The sequence below is a fragment of the Tamandua tetradactyla genome, chromosome 22 (genome assembly GCF_023851605.1).
Source record: "Tamandua tetradactyla isolate mTamTet1 chromosome 22, mTamTet1.pri, whole genome shotgun sequence".
NCBI classification, from domain to species: Eukaryota; Metazoa; Chordata; class Mammalia; order Pilosa; family Myrmecophagidae; genus Tamandua; species Tamandua tetradactyla.
Window position 1 is genome coordinate 28,277,002 of NC_135348.1, and position 24,574 is coordinate 28,301,575.

The 24,574-nt window shown below is 41.1% G+C and overlaps 1 protein-coding gene and 1 long non-coding RNA gene across 5 annotated transcripts in view; one reads left to right on the plus strand and one right to left on the minus strand.

The window, feature by feature from the left end:
• MAML3 (mastermind like transcriptional coactivator 3) overlaps positions 1 to 24,574 on the plus strand; it is a 408,040-nt gene that overhangs the window by 350,180 nt on the left and 33,286 nt on the right. The window lies entirely within an intron of this gene.
• Positions 5,251 to 10,067, minus strand: LOC143666299 (uncharacterized). Its single transcript, XR_013167516.1, has 3 exons — positions 9,955 to 10,067; positions 6,592 to 6,705; positions 5,251 to 5,428 (listed from the first exon to the last, which is right to left on the minus strand). It is a non-coding gene; the product is annotated as an uncharacterized LOC143666299 (long non-coding RNA).

The following is a 24,574-nucleotide window of genomic DNA, read 5'->3' on the forward strand; positions in this document are numbered from 1 at the left end:
GAGATAGGGAAAAGTGCAGAATCTTCGAACAGTTGCAAGTTGTACCTCCAAGCATGAAAGAAAACTGAAATATTTCCTAAGCAGTTGGAACCTCAGAATGCTTTAAATTCAGCTGAAGGTAAACAGGCTTTTGAGGGAACCCTAAATACAGCAGAAAAGTAGAATGTCAGAGCTGTTCACTGTGCCTTTCACATTGTCAATAGATGATAGCCACTATTTGATTTGATACATGGGAAAGACAGAAACAATAACAATGAAACAAGCATTTGTTGGAAGATAAAATGCAAACCCGAAATCAAACAGGCAGTCTGTCCCCAGAACCACTTCACTCGGTGGCTAACTGCTCTTTCTTTTGCTTTCTAAGCTCACAGCTGATGGTTTAACCTGAGAGATTGTAAACTCCTGTTTCATTCCTTATCCTTAATTTAGCTAGACAGAGCTTTGAAATGGCAACTAAATTACCTTTTGGTGAAATCAAATCTTCCCCACTAGCCTCAAGCAGAGAGGAATCTAGACCAAGAGGGCCAGCTAATGCGCCCCAGCAGGGTCTGATCTCTCTCCCCAAGCCGGAAGAGGGTGCACTCCATTAAGGGGTTACTCTATGCACAGTCTTTTCTGTTCTGCCTGCCTGCGTAGCAGGAAGTTGCTTAGAGCAATAAAATGTTTATTACCTGTTTATTGTGTGAGTAACTGCAGTCTAGGAGGAGAAAATATTTCCCAGTTTACCTAGGGCAATGAAAATAGGATTAAGAGTTCTGAGGGCTGAGGAAGGAGCAGTATAAAACCCAGAGAATCATATACCATGCAGCCCTGAGAAGCCCAAATGCCCCTGCATTATCCTTTCTTTCTCGTCATGGTGACTTTTCCTCTTATTCTCAGACCCGTGTAATTCACGATTATGGATTTGGGGATTGCTAGCATTCTAGAAGTAAGTTTTCCCAAAAAGAGAGTTTGGCTCATATCCTAGATATAGCTATCAAATTGCACTAAAAGACATGTCCTCAACCTGTTTAACATTTACACACCCATTTATTTCTCTTTCCTCCAAAGTAAGTTAAAAACAGCTTAATTTCCACCAATTTTGCAGCATGAAGATTCAATAAAATATCATATAACAGTTCAGGCAGGTCTGCAATTGCTGTTTTCACTGAATTCCGTTATCATGGTTTAGAATAATTCATCTCTAAGGTTAAAAAATTACTACTATAAATCTTCAGCTAGTTTTTAAACATGAATTCCTCTTGCTGTCCTCCCCTCCCTTATTTTTTTTTCCTTCTTGGGAATCTTCCTGTCTTGATCATTAATGAACCAACACAGAATTTAAATCCTTTTCATACCTCACAAAATTACACTTCGTGATCTCTGAATCTAAAATACCAGGGTCCCCTAGAAGGGTGTTATTTTTAGAAGAGGGCTACAGGATTGAGCCCTAATTACTTCTAGAGTCTCTTGTTCATTCATTCCTTCATCCTTCCATCCATCCTTTCTGACAGCTAGAGAAGGACCTCTTATAATTTGTGCCAAGCACAGTGCTGGCACTTGAGCTACAACTGTGACCCAAATTGTAGTTTCTGGCCTCATGTTGCTTACAGATTCGCAGGAGAAACAGTCACCCAATTAAATAAATGATTATCAACTGTGCTAGATGCTGGGGAGGATTTGTACAGATCGATAGTTAATGTGGGGTTCCTTCTGGACTCTATTTCTGGTTCCGAGATCCAAAGAGGAGCAAACCAAAGCTCCACCCTGGTGATGGGCATATTCAGGCTTAGCGCTGTACCAAGCACTGGCACCCTGCTGTCCCATGACACTGTTCTATGACATTTGAGACAAAATGAAGATCCCATGACCTACCTGCCTTAAAGTATGTATCTCAGTTTCCCAGCTGCTATAACACATATCACACAATTGGTTGGCTTAACAATAGAAATGTATTGTCGTCTGGGTTTGGAGGCTAGAAGGCTTGCTTCCTTCCAGGACTGGTGACATTCGGGGTGACCGACAATCTTTGGGATTCCTTAGTTTTCCCATCACCTGGTGATGTCCTCTCTTTTTATGTCTGGGTTCCAGCTGGCTTCCAGCTTCTGGCTCCCCCTTCATGGCTTCCTCTCCCTTTTCTGAATTTCTTCTGTCTTATAAAGGACTCCAGTAAACTGGATTAATCCCAACCTGATTTAGTTGGCCACACTTTAACTACAAATAACATCTTTGAAAGGTCCTATTTACAATGCGTTCACAACCGCAGGAATGGGATTAAAATTAAAAACATGTTTTTTTGGAGTGCACGATTCAGCTGAACACAAGTTGGTCAGATGTGGCTTGCTTTAAATCCTATTTGTTTTAGATTCCAGAAACTTGCAAACTGTTTCAAGAAGGAAAGTGCTCAATTAATAGCAATCCATAAATGTGACTGGGTGGTGGCCCTGTTGTTTATAGTTTCTCATCAAACTGAGCACTTCTCAGTCATCGCCTCAAAGTGCATATTTCAAGTTTGAGTCCACAACTGGAAAGATGCTTGTGTGCAGTCCACACAACATGAACTGAAGTGTGGTGATTTGGCACGCATACTGTCAATATAATAAATGTAAATGGTTTTGCCAGATAATTCAACCCCACAAGTTATTCCCTCTTCCTCTCAATTGGCTTACCTTCTTATTAGTTTAATCAATTGGGGAACTTCAGAATCTCTTTTTCATTTTTGTTTTGCATGGACCCATCTTCTCTCTTCCATTAACACTGAGCCTTTGGTCATATGCCAACCCCACTTACTCCTGTATACGTTTGGACTTTTTTTCTTTTTTTTGTAATAAGGATGAGCCCTGTACACTCACTTTCTTGACTAGTGAAGTACCAATCAGCAGGCTGTCATCGATCCCCTTGAGAATTGTACTTCCCTGGTCATTTAATGATATTATTCTTTTGCTGTTGAAGAACCTGCAGCATTGGGAAGGGTGTAAGTTCTGTGAGCTTATGAAGGGTGGAAGGCTCAGCACGCGGTCAGTGCTGCTGGGTATAGCAGTACTTGGGATAGCGTAGACCAACTTGTGATCATGTAGACCAAGGAGAAGATGCCTGACTTTTTGGCCTTTCATCGGTCTGTCCTCATGAGCTCAGCCATGATGTTCGGCCAATAAAACTAAAAGCTGAAATCACAGCTAATGATCATCATTGGTTAACCTATCCTCAACTTCTGGACATTATAGTTTTATAGTCTGGCTTTCTTGCTTGTTTTACAAACTACTGGTACAATTTCTGAATATACGCTTAGTCTTTGAAAAATATAGTACTTGTTATAGTAAAGCTGGTTTTGTTAATTATTATCTTAGGATCGTATAGCTGGAAAAAATGCAACACATTATTTCAGGATTAGGGCCCTCTGCCGACACTTGAGTCCTTTCTGTTGTATCCCTGATAAATGGTTTTCCAGCCTCCACTTGAATACATCCAGTGATAGAAATTCACTAACCTCTTCCCTTTTTGGACAGCCTTTCCTTTTAGGTCTGTCATACACATAAAAGTAAATGGAGGGCCAGTACTGTTGTGACTATTTGTTAAAAATTTCTGTGATCTATGTGGGAAAGAAATCTACCTGAAAAACTAAAATAGCCATTTTTTCCCCATTAAAAAAGGGGGGCTTTGAAGACATAGATAATAATTCCTAAACTTCAGCGTGTTTTCAGATCACCTCCCAAGCTTGTTCAAAATGCAGATTCTTAAGCCCCACCCCCAGACGTCCAAAAGTTTGGGATGGAGCCCAGGAACTCCTATCTTCAAAGCATCCATGGCTGAATCTGGTATAAGTGGTCCCTCTGGTTCACCTAATAAAGAAACCCTGGCCTCGCCTGAGAAATTTGCCATCTGATAAACTAAGGGCTCCCTAAGAAATCTTTAATATTCTCGATTTTCTCAACCAAAAAATTATTCCCAACAGCTAAACTCTGAAGGGAGAAGGTGTCGATTAACTAGTAAATTTTTGCCTGTGGTTTTACATCCTATAGTTCTAATCACTAATATAGAAACTAATGATTTCTATTTTAATGAATCTTCTTCCCACTGTTTGCTGATGGGATAAAGTGTCTTGGAGCATTAGTGCTGATGCCCAAAGAAACATTTCCCTTTTTCAGGGAAGGGAGGGACTTCTTTATTACCTGTCATTTTATTTATGCATTTAGTTATTTAAAATAGCTCCTCATCAGGATAGTTAGAAAGGACCCTGCAAAAAGGGTCCCACTGTATTGTGGGAGTTTGTTACATTGAGGGCCATCAGCCAGTAGCATGAGACTCAGTCTTAGACGCACTGTGAGAAACAACTTTGATTCTTTGACTAATAATGGTATGCCCCAAACCCTTCCCCAAACAGAGGCTCTTCAAAGGAGAGTGGCTGTGATCCCACATTTGTTAGATATGCAGCCTAAAGCATCACTGCCACTTTATGAACCAAAGTTTTAACTTTGAGTGACAACTTCATAAATGGAGAGGAGTTGGAGAGATTCAGTATGCCATAGAGAGCTCTCAAGAAGGAAGATATTGGGGGATCCATTAGGAAGGATCTTTCTATAAAGCATCCTCACCACACCCAGCAATCCTGTAGCATTTTCTAAAGTGTACTGCAGCATCTACTCAGTGGTCCCTCTTTCAAAAACTCTGGGAAACCTTTCCAACCTGTCTTCTCAAGCAATCTTCAATATATCCCCCTCCGCAGTCCTGACCACTCACCCTTTCCGCAGGCCTATTTTGCTTTATAAATGTACATGGCAAGATAAAAAACTTTTCAAGATAAAAAACTTTCCCTATGTCATTTACTTTATTGAGTAATAATTTACCAGGGGCCAGATATGTAAAGTTATTTGGAGTTCACCTTTGGGCTGAACTAATCCCAAAAGGAGACTGACAGTTGACTGGCTTCATTCCAGGGGAGATTCCAGAAGCAGGGCCAAGCATGTTCTTTTTAGGAAAAAAAAGAGCAACTTTCCAACTAAGTACTTATCTCACTCACTGACATCAATATTCTATTCTGTCCTGCTTCAACTCTCTCTCTTCCTCATCTCTTAGATTGGGAAGTGCTTGTTGCCACAGGTACAAACAGAATAGTCCTTTTAAAAGAAAAAAGTATTTATTATAAATTAAGTACTAAGTGTGGCTTCTGTTTCCCTTCCCCTATCTTTGCCCTTGGGAATAACTGTTGGACTCTAAGGAGTCCTACGTCTGTTTGAGCCAAATGTGACCAAAGATTTTTTCTAATATCATCATTTTTTATTCATATGCAGATGTAATGAACATATTTCTCAAGATGTCTCTGAATTCTCCTGAGATAAGCAGCTCTGACATGTAAGGCCCTCAGAGTCACCCATATTTTACTGCTGGTTGTTAGTCATCATATGTCCAGGTAGATTTTCCCAGTGATTGTACTATTAAGTCTTGCAGTCTCCTGTAAAATAAATGACTCAAAATAATCTCCCAACAAAGGGCTCGTTATCCTAAAACTAGAGTGTCAGTGTCATGCAAATGGCTTTATCCCATCGTATGGATTATAGCAACAATGGACAGGAGCAGGGTTAGTCAAAGCAGCATTTTTTGTTCTCGGTGTTCCTGAGATGTGTCTTTGGGAGAGTGCTGAGACTTGGGATTCTTTTAGTGAATTCACCAGGAGGTGAGCTTTGAAAACAGAGTGGAACCCCCCCCCCCCCCCCTTAAACATGATGCTCTTACTAAAGCAGCCACAGCAAGGATGGGGGCTCAAACAAAACATTTCCCTGATGCGGGAAAGGTCATGGATACTGTTTCAATGCTGATTGAGGCCAAGTGAGTATAAACAGTCTTGTCCTCTGTTACCCTCTGGAAGAAAAGGGGGAGGAGAACACTGCTAATCCAAGGCAGAGCAAGTTGTTAGAGGATATTCAGCTTCTGGTCCAGGATAACCTGATAGCTATTAGGCCTTGACTTCTGTCTACCCAGACCCCATATATCAGCCCAAACCATGTCACTCTTAGCAGAACCGATTGCCGCCTTGACCCACCAAGACCGACTTGTCTATATTGTTGTGGAAGTAAGAGTAGCATCAGCAATTCACAGTGATATTGCTTGATTTCAAAAATATTGACGTTTAAGGACTTGACTTTACTTATCTACATTGCTGTTGATCATTAGGAGGTACTTAGATTAACCAAAAAAGTGTTTATGCTTAATTGCATAACTATTATAGAATTAAGGCCAGATTAATCTGAGCAATAATAAATACTAATACCTGGGAATTATAAAGCAGCTTGTATTCTAAGAATCAAAAATACTTTTTTTAGATGTGTTTTACTGGAACTTGAAATTTGGTCAGGTAACTTAAGTCTATGGCATAAGACTATCAAAAATCTTTGACAGTCTCCACTATTAAAATATTTTAGACACTGAGATTTTACAAAGAGACATTTTTTCTTATGAATGAAAAAATGACATGGACACATAAAGGATTGGGAGAAATGGAAATTCCTATGAATAGGAATAGGCAAAATGATGGCTTGTATGAATGCTACCAGCTAAAATACATAAAACGTCTACATTTCATGGGAACAGTATATTGGATGCTTACTTCTCACTCACCTGACAGTCTGATGTGGGTGTTTCTAGTCATCAGACACCTTTACTTCCCATTGAAATTAGGAACCCAGGTTTATTTCCTCTTGGTCTTTGCCATCAGCGAGATCCCTGAGTCCTCTTTACCCCATTAGCAGATAGAAGGAAAAGATGGAGAAGGCACTGTTCTTAACCAACTCAGACTCAAGGGTCACCTTTTACTTCTGCTTGCATCCCACTAGCAAGGATTGGTTAAATGGCTCAATCTAGAGGCAAGAGAGACTGGAACTGTGGTCCCAGCCAGGCAGCCTCTGCCCTGTCACAACTCTCTAATATGGATAGAGTAGCATGGATGTTTAGTGGACAATTACTTGTGTCTGCCATATGGAATTGGTCGTTTATTTCTAAATTGCTTAGAAAGGGTAGTATATGAGAGAATACACAAGTTGGCAGAGAACTGAAAAGTCAAATCAACATTATAAATTCCATAAGTTCTGACAGAACTAAGGCAGATAAGTACACAAGTAGCTGATGAGATTCAATGTAAGAAATGCAAGGCAATTATCTAGGGAAAATAATCTAAATTAGGTTGTACTAATGGTATGATGATATTCCAGCATATTGGATTCCACACAGAAAATGGGCATGAGAATAAAATTGTATACCATTCTCTCAAAACATGGATCCAGTGGCAGCTACTGCAGCCAAAAAAAAGATCACCAAAATAGCAGCCATTATATGGCCAAGAATTACAAATAAAACAAAATAATCTTGTTCAGAATTTTGACATATCCTTATCTTAAAATATTATATGCTGTTCTGGCCAATACATCTCAAGAAATAACTAAGCAGAGCTAAAGAAAGTTAAAGGAGGAACAAAGTGATAAAGTGTGTTGGTTCTTAACTTTTTGGGGTCATAGACTCTTCTTTGAGTATCTATTGAAGTTCCTTAGCCCAGAGAAATGCATGTATGTACACCCCATTTTATGTGCAATTTCATGCCCCTCCATGGATAACTTAGGATCTTTAGACCAAAGTTAAGAGCTTTTGATCTTAAAAATACTATATGAGAATAAATTTGGAAGACTTTTATATAAAGACTTGGAGGAGTTATAACTGAAGTTTTTAAAATCATCAAGTGCGTGACTAGTGCAAAAACAAACTTGTTCATCAAATCCTGATGTAGGAAGATAGAAACAGGAAGACACCCCTGAAGTTTGAAAGATGCAAATTCAAGAGGGTGAGAGAAGCATCCCTGATTTTCATAGCTAGTTTCATAAGCTTATGGAATCTCATTAACTCAAGATTTGGTAAGACCAAAGCTGTAAAAACTTTTAAAACACCCTAAAACAACTTCATGGATGATTGATCTACAAGAAGAGGACAAATGAGGGGAAATTCAGTGGTTTGGTATGTGGCCCTAACCATCTAAGATCGACATCAGCCTAGACAGCCATGCTTTCCTAATGCCCAGCAGCACATCTGCTGGTGCCACCAAAAGAGACCTAGTGCTGAGCTGAATGGATGTAGGAGGTGGGGGGGCCTCACCCAGTGTAACATTTTTAGGGTGAAATTCCACCTACACCGACTGGGAAGTTATTATTGTACTAATATTTTAGCTGTTTCTTTAGGAGGTGAAGTAGTATAAATTGATTTATGGTGTGTTAAGGAGTTGGGGAATTGCACAGAAAGGCAATATGTACACTTGGTATTTGTACACAATATTTTTGTGAGGTGGGGGAGGAACATTTCATTAACCCAATGTATGGATAGTGAAATACTGAAAGTTACTAGCTCAACCTAACACTTAAACATCTCACGAAGTCCCCTAATTGCCCACAATCTTGGTTGCAGAACCAAAGTGCAGGGAGGCAATGTTAGAGTAAACCTTGGTCATTTTCTACTCTTTTCTACTCTTCGTCTGCTGGCATCCAGAAAAGCAAGACCCTTCGCCTCTCCAGGTCTTCATTTACCTCTTTGTCAAATAGAATGAATGAGTATTAAAATTGAGCTAATAGAAACAGTGAGCTTGAATTTGCCTGGAGAAAAACTAGAGGAGCCCAGCAGCTGCCTGTCCCATGGCACACCCCTGAAAAACCAGTGAGTGTGGTGGGTTGCCCTAGGTGCCAAAGCCTATATTGTAATGATTTACGCTTGTTTGTTTGAGGAACCGCAAGTTGTTAGAAGTTTCCTTTGCTGCCACTATGCTGGCATCTGGGGATTAAAAACATTATATGTGAAGTGAGTTGACTGCCAAGTTCCTTACAAAACAACCAGTGATAATCACTTTGCAGGAGAAGAAATAAGAAAAAAGGTGAACTAAGGGGAAATATACGCCACCTACCCAATACAAGGTGCTCAATACATACTTAATTCTTCACTGATAAGAAAGGTTATAGGCTTCTAAGAGTTTTCCAAATAAAACAGCTATAATTTGTTTTCTAATTTCATACTTTCTTGGCAATTTACTACATACTCGAAAAAAAAATACATTGAAATGAAGGAGGCCACCCTTAAGATATTTTAGAGGCTGAAAATATAATTATTACCTCGAAGTGCTTTTAACCCATGTGGCATTTCTTTAACTTTGTACTTTCAAACCCAGGAGAGCCAAAACTCAGGGTAACGAATGCCATTTTATAAAATGCGAAAATTCCAATTACATTTCCTTTCCTTTTATACTTTAGAGGCTATTTAACAACATTATAGACAATGTGGAAAAGAAGAGGGGGAAATATTCATAATCCCACAATCTTAATACAAGAAATCACATTTTTTAATATTCCCTCTGGCTCTAGACCATATGCATACGTTTCTGTCCATAAGCATTGCAGTTCCCATCATGGTAAACATATATATTTTTTAAATCAGATTTAACCATCCACAAGATAAAAGGGAGAAGAGATGAACCACTGTACCCAGAAGAAAATAAATAATAGACACCGCAGTTAAATGGCAGCCAAAACAGCAGCTGTTAGTGGGGTTGGCTAAGAGAGGCTGTCATGTCTCCTGCTTCTAGCTAGCAGGACCTCCCAGCCTGGGGGGCCCGTCCCAGGGGAGGCACTGGTGGCCGGAGCAGCCATTCCCGTCGTGGCTAGGCCCTGCCTTGTGAGCTGTCCAGAGAAGAAGCGGCTGCTGGAGCCGGAGGATAACCAGCAATGACAGAAATGAGCAAAGCTGAGATTAAAAGCAAATGGAAGATGTCCTGTATCCCCTGCTGCTCTGTTACAGCATGTGGACAAAGCTGTTGCCTGCTTAAGATGGTGCCAACCCAAAAAAAGAGAACACCAGGCTAGCTTTCTGTGTGCACAGCTTTTCCTAATCACATAGAGATGCTTCTATTCTTTCCCTGCCTTTCCAATGGGATGTCCTCTAACAGCAACGTCTTACATTACACTTCAGCTTTTACCAATTCACGATGTGCTTTGACCTGCATCAGCTTATGATGTTTCCACTAACAACCTCCGGAGGTCTCCGGGGGCAATCTTTATTATCTCCACATTACACGAAAGGGAACGTGGAGGTAGTATCCTAGGTTACAGAACGAAAGTGAAGTTGTACTTGGATCTACTAGCCATACTGGAAAATATAGCAGCCTCTCTGCCCAGCAGCACACAATCGCACACATTCAACCTTATCCATACCTTTAAGCAAGCAGCTTTTTGCCAGGCATGTGCACAAGAATTAAGTGGGGACCTTCCCAGCCAGGCATTAGTGAGCAGGGCGTGGGGTTGCTGATAAGGGAATCCAGCAAAATGATGTTTAAAAATAAATGGTTCCTGACCAAGACAGAAAAGGTTTACTGGCAGCAGGATGGCTTGTCAGCAGGACTGCAGATCCAGGTATGCAATAGCTTTTTGGTGCTACCATATATGCCCCATGTTATTACAAAATAATATATTGACTTCTATTTCCTTTTACCTGACTTAGGGAAGTGATTTATTTTTGAAAAGTGGCAAAAGTAGCAAATTACTGCCTTGACTGTGGCATGGTTTCTAACACACTCTTGAATCTCAGCACCCACTCTCTACCTCCTCACCTCTTTGTGGGTTTAGAAAAGGAGTATATCAGTTCAGTACTACTTCAGCAACAGAAGAGCTTCCACTTTTGCTATTTTTAGTGTCAGGTGCACTCTGCCTGCCATGAACTTGGTATATTCAAGTGTTTAATTCAGTGGCTTCTCTCATTTGAAAGGGAGACTGTTCAGCCCTCTGACCAGTGTAGCTCCACTTTTACAGCTGCTCGTAAATTTCCGAACATGCCGAGATATCTTTAGCAGTGACTCCAGATATTTCCTGTCGAGCTGCAAGATGCAGCCCTGCAAGCACACAGAGGCTAAATATACCCTCCCTGTCCAGCACTCAGCCAAATAAACAGGGGCAGCATCAACATGATTTTTTTAATCCAGTGCCGAACAGGTTTTTTTAGTTAGATTAATTAAAGCAATCTTGTTTATTTTGGCAATTGAAGTCATTTCAGCTTCCCCCGAGCTTTTAACATCTGAAGCTTCATTTTCTCTCCTGATTCAAAATCTGACCAGAAGCCCTGGAACCGGAATCTAATAGGTTTCAATACCGTGCGCCTTTTAGTCCTATGCCTGTTCTCCTGGGTTAAACAGACAGCCCAGCCAGCTCAGAGGAGACGCCTTCATCCAGTCTCACAGAATCCAGACTCTGCTCCAGCTTCATTTAGGGCTTTAATCATATTGGGGAGGAAAGAGACTCAGGATTTTCCTTCAGGAATGGATCCCTTTGGGACTTGAAAAAGAATGTTCAATTATTTCCGGGCTTAATGTGATAGCAGGAGAACTTCCCTCCTCTCTGGAGTTAAGTTCATATCCATGACTTATGCATGACCTTTTTACCACACCCTAAACAATCTCCTCTATTTAAGGCCTTGGGATCTCAGAGAAAGTTCTATTCTCCCCGACTCTTCAGAACACATTGTATACACAGAACTTTGCTTTGACATAGTAGCTCCTGGTCCATTTCCCTGTAGCCAAAGCAGCCATCCCAGGGCACCCACAGGCCAGGGAGACCTAGGCCAGGAGAAGCCAGAGAGGGCAGCGGGAGAATGCTCACTGTCCCCTCGGACAGCCAAATATGTACCTTCGGTCCTGACTCCCTGGCATTGGGGCTGGCTTCACCCCACCAGACTGAACTCCCCTCAGATGGTCGTGAGGGTTAATGGGTCTGCAGGTGACCATTCCTTCCTGCCAGCTGTCCTCCTGCCTTTTATCCAAGACTCACTTTGGAGGTAGAAGTTTTGACCACTGGTCTGCCAAAGGAGACTTGCCATTTATTCGCTCGCTTCAGGAGGCCCGTGAGAAGGAGCTTTAGGGGTCCCTGTGAGGAAATCAATTCCTCAGCCCTTTCCTTCACTTATCATTGTGTGGTTCATTGTGTTGAATATTTCCATCACTCTCTGTACCTGGGGTTTCTTTCTGGGTTATTATTGTTTGGCAAACACCAATACTCATCAGAATTTATTAAGCAGGGGTGGCCACAAAAGCAAAGATACTAAGCAGTAGGTTTACTAAACCAACAAGATAGGAGACCAAGAAATGCAAATGATTGGGTGCACGGGTGGTTCAGTGGTAGAATGCTCCCCTTTCATGCGGGAGACCCAGGTTCAATTCCTGGGCCATGCACCCAAGAAAAAACAAAAGAAATGCAAATGGATAATAATAATAATAGCTCTCCTTTATTTAGTGCTTGCTAAAGTCAGGTGCTCTAAGCATGACATATATGGCAACTTACCAAAATTTCACAACAACCTTGTGAGTTTATGTCCTTTCTAGACCCACTCTTTCTTTCATTGAAAGCACACAATATTTATTTAACACCTTCTATTTGTCAGACACTGTGCACTGGGGATATAGTGAACTAGATACATGAGATTCCTGGCTCCATAGAACAGAGAAGACACACGGGCATGAGAACAATTACACAAATAATTTATAGAGGACAAAGACTAGTTGGGATTCTCCAGCTTCGGCAAGAAGCCCTCATACATGCGAGTCTGTGCATGCGGCATACAAGCCTTAAGAACTCATATTGGGCTCTCTAGATTCTTGCCCCTTTCAACCTCTCCAGAGCCATTTCCTCCACCCTGTGCCTTATACTTCACAGTTCTGCAATCGTAGCTGCCTGTCCATAGGCTGTTTCTTACATCCATTCTTTTGCTCACATTGTATCTGTTGCCACGAATGCTTTTCTTAACCAACCCCTACTAAACTTCCAGAATCTTCTCCCCCAGAAAATCCTCCTTGACCATCCTTGCCCCAGTCAAGCTGGGTTAGTTGAACTATTTCTCAGGTCAATTTCTGTTATTGCACTTGCCTCACCATTTGCAGGGGTCTGTTTAGGGGTCTGTTTTCTCACTAGCCTGGACCAGGTGCCCCTGAGAGCATTCTGTGTTCTTCCTTGTCGTCGCAGTCAAGTCGCACAGCTTCTGATCCATATCAATGGATGCTTGTTGGATGAATGTGCACCTGTGCAGGAGAATGTGCCCTCTGCCCTAGTGGAAAAGGTTAGAAATCAGGAGTCTCTACATTTAACTAACAGTAATTAGTGGGGATAAAAGGGAGCCTGGTAGGGTCAGGCAGTAGAGACTGTTGCTGCTAGAGAAGGAAGGGGAAGAAAACGAAGAGTTGTGATAAAAACTTGTCCACCTCCCCTAAGGGATGCTCACCTGCCTCTCTGAACCCTTGCAGTGATGGTGAACTCCCTGCTTCTTCAGCAGTCTCTTCCATCATTTGAGTCTGTTGGAAAGTTCTCCCTTTTGTTAAGCAAACTCTACTGAAGACTTTAGAGGTTTGCCCTCTGGAACAACACAGAATAATTTTACTTCTGTATAATAACCCGTCAAGTATCTGAAAAGAGTTATCATGACCCATGTAAGTCCCATTTTTCCTTACCAAATAATTCTCGTTCCTTCAGCTATTTCACACTATCTTGTCACAGTCTCCTGGAAGCCCTCCAACCTCTTAATGTGTCTTTTAAAACATGGTGTTCTGAACTGAGCACTATTCTAGATGGCTTCCCATCGGTATAGAATATAATGGCGTTATTTATTTCCTGAACCTGCAGCTTAAGTTTGAACTTAGTTTGTCAGTTCTTGCTGTCCTTGTGGGCAATGAAACCCCTAGTGTTCTGCATATAATAAACTCTTGTCTGACCACATTTAACAATTTATAACAATAGCAGCTACCAGTTATTGAGCACATCCTGTACCCATGAGCCAGTTGCTGGGATAAACATTGAACAATCAGTACTTCTTAATTCTTCCACCTATACTGAGGCTGAGTAAAGCTGAGTAGTTTGCCCAGTGTGCTGGGATTTGAGCCCAACACACTGACTCCTAAGCCCATAGTCTTCTAACCCACTGCCTCTCATGCTGAATTGTGCAGCTGGGTTTTTTTAACCTAAATTCTGAGCTTATAGTACTTAAGTTTGATCTAAGCATCTGCTCAACTTTCCAGCGTCTCAGAAATTAGTAAAAGATTTTCAGCTCGCCGTTTCAGGTTTGTATTATCATATCTGCTACCTTCAGCCAGATCAGTTCCATATTACCCCCCTTAGAGACCTCTCCCCAGATCGACACAGAACTGGACACCTGGTGATCCCAGACTTTGCACCAGCTTCCAAGCAACCTACCTTGGAATTAAATGCACCTTTTTCCGTCTTGTCCAGAAGTCATCATGAAAAAGTTTGTCAAATACCATATTGGTTCAAAATATGTCACTTATGTAGCATTCCTCCACTTGAGCAGAATAACAGTAAGCATTAGCATGTACAGTGGCCTCTTTCTTTTTTAGAGTTTTTAAAATTCTGTGTTTAATCTTCCAGAAATCAATAGCATGTGCACCTTTTCCGTGTGTGAAATGGGTCATGGACTTGGCTGTGGCCCTCTGGACCCTCTCCCATTGTTCATTCATTCTCAACACAGACAGTGTTTCCACAGCCAAAACTGGAAAAAAGAAATTACTGTCTGAAACCATTTTTCCTTTTCCCAAATATCAAAATAATGCATACTTCTTATAGAAAATACTCAAAGTATAAAGATACATTTAAAAAGAAAGCACAGGGCCATGCGACAGTGGCTCAGTGGCAGAATTCTCACCTGCCACACCAGAGACCTGGGTTCATTTCCCGGTGCCTGCCCATGTAAAAAAATCAAAGAAAGCATAAAAAAAAAAGTGTTCAGTAGTCCTAGAGGTAGGCTCCGACATCTGCTAATTTTTTTTCTAGTGTAAAAGGCAATTTGCCTAGAAACAAAGTCACTTATGGCCAATACCCAGGGTTAGTTTTCAGTTTCTCACATCTAGAGCAGGGACTACAGCCAAGCTAAAGCTAGAAAATTAGTGAGCGGTGGGAGGTGGTTCAAGGTGAGAAGGAAGTCTAAGACCCCTGGACAAACCTGGGATGAATTGTGGCGTGGTAGGAGACAGCACTCCAAGAACATCACCCCGTCTCAGCAGGTTCTTTCTTCTTGTGATTTGTATGTTGATATTCAAGGCAGTACATGGTAGTCCTCCAACCCTCTTGATATTGTTTCCTCAGTATCGAGTTCCCTCGGGAATTACTGGGCCCCTCTTCTGCTGTAATTTTTTGCTGTCTGTCATAACTGTTGTGCCCCCTAATTTTTGAGTTTTATCTGGACGCATTTCTCCCTTCTCCTCAAACGTCAGTTTGAACATCAGTGATTGTTCAAAGAAGGATCATATGGGCAAGAAGGTTCTCTCTGGGTGACTGTGATTTGTTGGGCATCTGTCTCCAAATATGATGTGTTCAGTTTAGAACCAGTCTCTCAACCAATCACTGTGATTTTTCACAGATGGATGGATGGACAAACATCTAACAAAATGTCTCGTAGATTCTCATCAAGAGAAGTTTAGGTGCAACATTGCCAAGAGGTCCCTTCCAGCTCAGTGATTCTTTGAATGTGTGATTGATATTTTGGAAATGGGAATTTCACTTGGCATATTTGTCAGTGGCTGGTGATTTTCATGAAACTTGAATATGGTCCAGGAAAGCCTTGATGAAGATATGATTTTTATAGGAGAATTTGGGGAAGAGACAAACTAGTTTACAGATGGCATAGATAAGAATGTGGAAAAGCCTATTCTGGGAAAGTTACAGATGCAAATTAAAGAAGGAATCTAGAGGGGATCAGAAGAAGTGTTTGATAACATACAAAAACATAATCCTGTAGTTGAACACTGCAGAAAAGGACGAAGGAAAACTGTAATAACCAAGATGTCAAGAACTTGACCCCCCAAAAAACAAAGGTAGATTATACATATACAGGTTTCAGACACAAATCAAATGATGTATCTGGTATTAAATGAACAATTGGGTATACATCAGTCTTTCTGGCAACCTCTGTGCACAGAGATAGCTAATCAGCTTTAGTAACCACATCTTAAAATATTAACAAAAAACTTTAAAAGATATATTCAAATTCTATATTGAATCTTGGTTTATTTTTTTTTTCACACAGCAACTTGTCCATGGGCTACACCTGCAGAGTGAAAAGGCATGCCTTCTTTCCCAGGGGTGCTTGGAGCTATGAGTTAGGTGGGAGCTTCAGGAAAAGCAGGTGGTTCTCTTCCAAGACTAAAAAAAAGAAAAGAGAATGTTATCCTGAGTTGACCTCTGAAGGGTCAGTAGGAATTTAGGAACATTGAACCTGACAGCTAATCAGAGACCTATTTTCTGTTATTCGTTTCTTCACTCATTCATTGAGTCCCTACTATGTGATAGGCACTGCAAGAGGCAGGTGAGTACAACGATGAAAGCTGGCAAGAAAGTCACAGCCTAATGGGGAAGATATACTGGTGGCACTAGCAGCAGTAAGAAGGTTGAGGGTGCTTTGGATACTCAGAGAGGAAGTGACAAACAGTACTGGTGCCAGGAAAGGGTTCCTGGGCATGATGTTGGAGTTCAGAGTTGAATGATAAGTGGAAGTTACCTGTGTGAATAACCAAATAGAGATACTGGAGGCAGAGAAAACAGACAAGAGCTAGACACATCTAGCTAAATAAAAGTAGTTTGGGAGTGGGGCTAGAGTGAGCATGGGGGCTAGGGCAGTGGCTGTCAATAGCCGAGGCTGGAGACCGGGATCATGAATAGTCTAGTGTGACTTGCTAAGGAATTATGATTTTTATCCTGCATGCAGTTGGGAGGACACTGAAGAGTACAAACAAGAGGGTGGTATGATGAGAAAGGTAAGTCTCATGGATGGATGGATGGAGGATGTAAGGAAGAAAAAACGAGGGGAAAATGGAAAACCAGTAAGGAACCGAGCAGAGCGATCCAAAGGAAGTGTTGATGATGTGAACCAGTGAAATGCTAGGTGGCATGATATTAAGAAAGTAAAATCTACCAGATTTGCTAATGGATCGGAGTGAAGGATTAAGGTGAAAAGGAACCATTTAGGATGATCTCCTGGCTCAGATGTCACGTTCGCAAGATGGCAGCACCATTTTCAGAGGCAGTGAACACAAATAGAGGCATGAACTTGAGGCTGGGTGTGATGGGCAAAGGGTCACAGAGTCGCTGATTACATTCTGGTTTCACTGTTTGAATGTCTGTTTTCTGTGAGAATTTGCTTCCAAGCTACTACTGATGGGAACTGTACTGGATGAGACTTAGTTGAACCTTCATATCAGGTCCTGCAAAGGTAGACTCTGACTCTGGAAAAAAAAAAAAGAAAGAAAAAGAAAAAACCTTAAGGAGAAGGACGGGATTTTTGCTTCACAAAACCTGGATGTTTCCTTAGGGCATTATACTATCGCGTACTGATATTGAAAGGAAGAACTGTTTCATGGGTATGAAGCTGTCAAACATTAACCCAGTCCAGAGCAAAAAGTTGAAAGAGGGGTAGGGAAGCAGGCAGTGAGACAAGGGCTTTCCGTGCTGCCAGAAGCCTAAACCTGCTTAGCACAATTATATCCAATTTATCTCCAGAAATACTTTACTTCCAGCTGACATTTGCACACGGGCACTTCTTTGAACACCTCTATGAAGCAGAGGAAGTTAGCTGATGCATCTGGGCATATTTAGGACTAATGCTGAGAGCACTTTATACCCAGGTGCAGGTTGGGAGAAAAATCTATGAGAATATTGAGGGGCTTTTTAAGACCAACTTTCTCCAATCATATGTTCTGGCTTTTGCTTGTATGTCTTGGGCGGCATAATAAAAATCATCTCAAAATGATATATTCATTTCATTCACAGTCATAATAACTTTAAATAATGAATAACCATATATCAGTGCATGTCAGACTTTTTAAAAACTTCAACTTTTTTTATGGAGCTGTTACTCTGAAAGCTTGCTAAACAACAGTAAATTGGGGTTAGAAGGTTCAAAGTAACCCTCATGTTCTGCTATTCTTATACACGTGATTCTCTGCTTTTTTCTTCTACTGTGTACAACTTTTCTAAAGAATTATATAGAGGAACAGTAACTTTGAATAAGCATTCCATTTCCTGTTCTCACACTTAGATTTACTCTCTGCTAGACCACTGAGGGTGTTCTGACATAAGCTCTGCAGAGATAGAAATTTGGCTTGAAATCTGCAAAAACTGGTTTTCAGCCAGGCGTAGACCCCACAATGTCCCTTAAATAAATTGAATTAGAAACTACAGATTGTGGGATTATTTTTTAAATTTTAACTGTTGCCATATCCTGATCTGCTGCCGAAAATTCAGACAACCAGAAATTTGGGGAGCACTTCCTACCGCTGGTATTTTCATCAGCGGGAATAACCAGTATCTGTTAAGTGCATCAGTATTCATCTAATACTGACATGCAAAGAAAACTCACTCTCCCTCCTTCCTTTTTTGCTACTGTAGCAAACCCTATATGGGAACCAAAAAAGCTATCTGAAATCCTGATTTTTATATCAGCCCTTCTCAAATCAATGGCAGGTATAACAGGGCAATAGATTCTAACTTAACTGGCTGCCCCCCTTCCTGGCATCTTGATACAGGATACTGAGGTCCAAGCAGGCTTACGCCATTGCCGTTCTAGACACTTTTCATTCCAAGAGCCCACAGGTGTTATCCTGACTTAGGCTGTTGAAATATGGAACAGCAATCCAGCTGTCATTCATAAGAATCGGTGCTGGCCAGCTGGCCAAGCCAACTAGAGAAATAAAGACGTGCCTTTTCACTCTAATACGCAGGACCCTTGCGTCGGAGCAGACAGCTGAAGAATCTCAGGTGACAAAGCCGGGGAATAGTGTTTGTGGCATTCAGGCATTCAGCGCCCTGGAGAGGCAGGACAGGGATGTCTGTTGTCACTGTGCTGATTGAGGTGGGCAAAGGCTGCTCCCCAGGCTTTGGGTGGAGGAAGAGGAACTGAGTGAAGACCTTAGGTGGCTGCAAGTTATAAGTTAATCTTATTTGCAGTGTTTTCCGCTTTGTGCATTTGGAAGAAAACACTCAGAATCAAAATTGCACTGGGGCAATGGGTCATTTTTTTTAATGGAATCTAAAATATAACATAGAGATCCTCATCTTTTCCTGATGGGTGTATAAATAGGTAAAATCTTCCAGAGGGCAATTTGGCAATATGTATCAAAACAGGAGTCTTAAAAAAGTGCTCTTAGACACAGAACTTCTACATCTCAGAAGTTCTTCAAAGAAAATAATCAGAGATATGTACCAAGGTTTATGTACAAGCATGTTTGTCTCAGCATTACTTAAAATGGTGAAAAATTGAAAATAATTTAAAGGTCCAACAATGAATGATTGGTTAAGTAAATGAAACACATTCAAACAATGGAATAATATGAGGCTGTGATGTTTATTTTATTTGAATGAATCCTGGAAGGAAATTTACCAAGTAATTACCATTTTGTGGTCATTACTAGCAGTGATTTTGGTTTCCTTTTTTTTTTTTTGTATTTTTCTGTCTTGGCTAAGTTTTCTATAGTGGATAAGTTTATAATCAGTAAGGAAAAATTTAAGGAAATAGAAGGGCATTTTGCATTTTTTCATTTAAAAATCACCCTTAATTCACCACCCCAACCCAATTTTGTTTTGCATATTTATATTTTTTGCATTACACACTTATTTAAGTTTTACACAGCAGCAGTCATAGGGTATATACCATTTCATATTTTGCTTTTCAACTAACATTATATAGTTGTTCCGTATGATACACAGTATAATTATCATTTTCATACCTTTATAATGTATTAATGTAAAATCATACAGGATGTAATAGTAATTCTGCCTTGGGGTGGGGAGGATTTTCATTAATTCCCACCCCATTCCCCAGGCAGAATTAATGATTCCCTGGTCTGGTTATTATTTGTTTCCATCTCTGTCTGCCTCACTGAGGTCGGACTTACTTGAGCACAGCCAATGCCTTCTGTAGCTTTGTAGCCAGCAGCACCTGGCACGTGCGTGATGCTTGCTGAATCATGGTGGAGGGATGAATGGCAGGAGAGATGGGCCGACAGATAGATGTAGGAAGGGACCAAGGCTAGGATTACATGGTTTAATAACTCTCTGGCTTGAGAAATCTTGCAAGTGTGTAAATTCAGACTTCAGCTTCAGGAATTGCTTAGGTGAGGAGCATAAAGGTATGTAACCACCCTGATACAAATTTTTTTCTCTTGTCATTTTGTAAGATTGTGCTTGATGTTCACGGTAAGTTTTTGAGTCTAGGTTATAAAAGGCCTGTTTCTAGTAGTTCTTTGACAAGCTTCTAAAACTGTTCTTTAAATCTGTAGTTAGGGTTTTTCCCATTTGTGTTACCCACATTCCTCCCCAGATCTGTATCAACACCCAAAAGAGCAGCTAAAATGCTCCCTGCAAAAATAAATAATACATAAATAAATTCAAATGGAAGGGGGGAGGAAAAAAGGAAGGAAGAAGGGAAAAAACTTGAAATCAAATAATGTAGATCCCATTCTTTCTATAAACCTCTTTTTTACTAGTTGAGCCCTTTCCTGAACAAGATTCAGGGATGCAGTAAGTCTTTTTGAAGACAAGAAGAATAAATTCCTCAGGTTTGTATTGTATCCCATTATCTTGACCTAGCAGATAGGTCAAAAAAAAAAAATGGCTCCAGCCTACAAAACCTTTGCCATGCCATTTTATTTCCTCCTTTTAACTCTCCCCAGTGTCACCATAACGAAGTGTCTGATGACCTTTGGCATTAGCAGCCTGAAGAAGTATGGTTATAAATGTAGAGGCTCATTTTTTTTCCACTTAAAATTATTGCCTGCCCCTAGCTTTTCTTCTTCTAGAATCAAGCTAAAATCATTTAGGTGCTAGTCTTGCGTTTATTTGGGGGCCATGTTACTTCTTATCTATATACACATGCCGTCCGGGGAGAAATATGTGCAGTGCAATGGGATAGGATTTTTTTTTCCAACCATCACTTAGAAAAATACAGAAAGTGTTTGTGCCAAGCCTTCCTCTGAACGAAGGCATGAGAGGGAAGCCCGGGCTTCCGTGGCCTCCTTTGATGCTCAGCTGGTCCACAGGGAAGAGGGTAAAAAGTGGGTGTCATCGCTCCCCTGTTTCAGAGGTGTAGCCGTTGCCACAAACAGACCGGTCACTGATGTCCAGGGTCAGTGCCACCACAGGGGGAGACGTGCCCTCCCTGCTAGGAACATCGGGCTTGTGCAGGAGCCCAGGCCTGGGCAGGGCCACGTAAACGCCCAAGGGCCACCTTTCACCCTAAGAAACACATTGTTACGTCCCTGAAATTAGGATGCATCTTACAGCTGATGATGTACTGCAGTTTACTAGGCAGCTTTTTCTTTCTTTCTTTCTCTTTTTCTTTCTCTCGCTCTCTCTCTCTCTTTCTTTTTTTCCCTCTCTCTCTCTCAGCAGTACATAATGTATGCCTTAACATTTATGAGTTATAGATTTGATGAAATAAAACATACTTGGGAGAAACCTAAATTTTCTGTAGCACATAGTCTAACTCAACCTATCTGGATAGCTCATTTAAACGACCTAAACACATGGGGCTCAGAAAGGGAATGAGGGTTTGTGATTCTGTATAGCTTAATGTAATATCCACATACATCCCAGGGTATGTTGGGCAGATAATTAAAAAGTCTTAGCAAAGTCCGTTGAGGGACTGGAGAAAAATATGGAACTATTAAACTTTCCCACTGGGGCAACCACTGATACTGTACAAACATTTTGGACTCCCAAGTCAATAGGCCAAGCTCTTGATCTTGAGGCTTGCTCTTATGAAAGTTATTTCTGTCGAAGCTAAGCCTACCTATAGGGATGCCAAAGATGTACTTCCAGAAATCCTCTTTTGTTGCTCACATGTGGCCTCTCTCTCTAAGCTCAATTCTACAAGGAAAATCATTACCATCCCATTGAGGGGGACATGACATCCAGGGATGAATGTCTCCCTGGCAGCATGGGAGAGGACTCCCAGGGATGAGCCACGAGATCAACAATGCCTTCCTCACCATGTAACAAATGTAACAAAATAAAGTATCAGTGGCTAAGAGAGTTCAGAGTGGAGAGGCTCTTCTGGAGGCTACTCTTAAGCAAACTGCAGCTAGATGCTACCACAGTTTGCCAAACCCCAACCAAACCCTGCCTGTTAACCATACAGAACATCTAAGGCTCTATCTGAGATTCTGCAGAAGTTTCAAGCATTATGATTACTTTCCAGAAGCCTCCAGCCTCCAGATGGTTGCTGAGCCAGGTAAATTCTGAAACCCAGAGGAGGCAGCCTCTCCAGAACATCATCTAGTTCCACCCCCATCCCATATTGTTGACACCCTTTCCAACATGAAAAAGTTAGGATGGGCATAGCCCAAATACCCTAAAAGATTAGGAGAAAGATCAAAGGAGAAGATGGAGATAGAACAGAGAAGAAAGGCTTTAACAAATGAATATGACTGCTGCATCATTATATTGATATTTATTTTAGTTTCCAGTGTCTTGGAGCAGCTGGAAGGAAAACCTGAAGTTGTGGATCTATAAGCCATATCAAACTTTGAAAGCTGTTTTGTAACTACTTGTCACAAAGTACTTCAAAATGTATTGCTTTTTTGTAGGTATATTTCACGATAAAAAAAAGTTACAAGAAAAAAATATATATATGGGAGCACCTAAAGATAGCCATCTATAACATTTTACAAAAATCATGGAAAGATCTACCTGCAAGGAAGGTTAGATTTGAATCCCTAAGGTAATAGATGAGGGAGAAGACAAGACATTTCAGAGTCAGGCAAGTAATTCTGAACTTCAGATTTTTGCCACTGTATTCAGATCACAGTGGTGACAAATGCAACGCAGGCGTCCTTTTATTACATGGAGGGTCCTTGGAGGGCCCTGCTTTGAATGTGTACCTTTCTTTATCAAAAGGTGCTATATCATAACTTTGTGTGCAGGCATCAGAAATGAGAATGGATCTGTTGTGGATTTGAGGGCAAAGAAGTCATTGTAACTCTGCGGCTTGCTGTGGGCAAAGTTTTGACCTGGGCTGGGTTAATTACACTGTCCTCTCCCGTGCTCTCCCCTGGCACAAAATCCTGGTTCTCTGGGTTCCTTCAGTGCTCACCCATTGTGTGCACCAGCCACGAGAATATAAGCACTCTTCAGTGTTGAGGGCTGTTAGGGGGCTCATGTATGAACACTCCAAATAAGATTTTAAACGTCATACTAATCTCCTAGAAAAGCTGAGCCCATATGTGAAATATACTATAAGGAGGCAGATATGGGAGAGAAACTTTTAAGAGGCATTTCACTAAGTAGCAGATTATATCCATGGGCAGCTACCCACACTTCGGGCTCATCCTTTGCAGTATTCTATATGTTAGATCCAGAATTAGAACTTGAACTCTGGGAACTGATTCTTCAGGTCAGAAGTTCTGTAACTTGAAGAAAGGAAAGATTGGATCACTGGGGACAACTTATCACCTGGCCCAAAAGAAAGTAGACAGCTCCACCCCTATTGTTCATAAAAGAAGGATTATCTTTGACTAAGGTGAAAATCTGAAATGTAAAAGCAAGACAAAAACCTTTCCTTCCCAAACCTTCCCTGACCCCTCCTATTTTTTAAAGAGAGGAGTAGCAATGAGACTTGAAGATGGGAAAGCTAAGATGCGAATGTATCACAAACCTTTGAAATTCAACATAGAGTGAGTGGCCTTAGGGAGAACATTTTTAGGTAAAATATAAAAAGATAGTAATCGAGCCTAAAGAGGGCTGGACTACCTCTTTACATTTTTTTTTTTTTTCAGGTGCACAGGGATAAACTTCTACATTGGGGTCAGGCAGGGAACACAATAAAGGAATGAATTCCAGTGAGTCAGATTTTGTAACAAAAATATGGTTTAGATACAGCTTACTCAGTAACTCTCAAATGCAACGAGGATTTAAGGCTTAACATCTCCTAGGAACAAAGGGGGAGAAAACCCAAAACTGCCCCAAAGGCCATTTCTGGAGTCCACCTGGTTTGCATCTGCAGAGACAAATGCTAGACTTTCTTCAGAAGGAGGAATGGCCACCACGCTGCCTGAAAAGCCTCTCCTTCCCTCCCAATCAGTGACTTTATTGAAGATAGAGGGTGACTCCCCACAGGAGAGCACCCAGGGGAAGTTTCTAAAGCTTCTTTTTTTTTTTTTTTTAAAGGAAAGACAGAGAGAAGGAAGGAAGGATAGAAGGAAGGAAGGAAGGAAGAAAGGGAAACATTTTTAAACATTTTCTTGTTTTATTGTATTCTGTTTCTCCGTTTTTGTTACATGGGCTGGGGCCGGGAATCGAACCGAGGTCCTCCGGCATAGCAGGCAAGCACTTTGCCCGCTGAGCCACCGCGGCCCGCCCTCTAAAGCTTCTAATGCCCCCTAGAAGGGGATTGTCACACTCCCTTCCCCTAATATGAGCAATGGAAGTACCCATCCGGATCTTTAACCCACCCTTCCCTTTCACTTAGCATTTAAATATCATATGGGCAATGAGCTACCTTATCTTGGAGAATTGGAATTTTTGCAGATGAATTCCAAAGC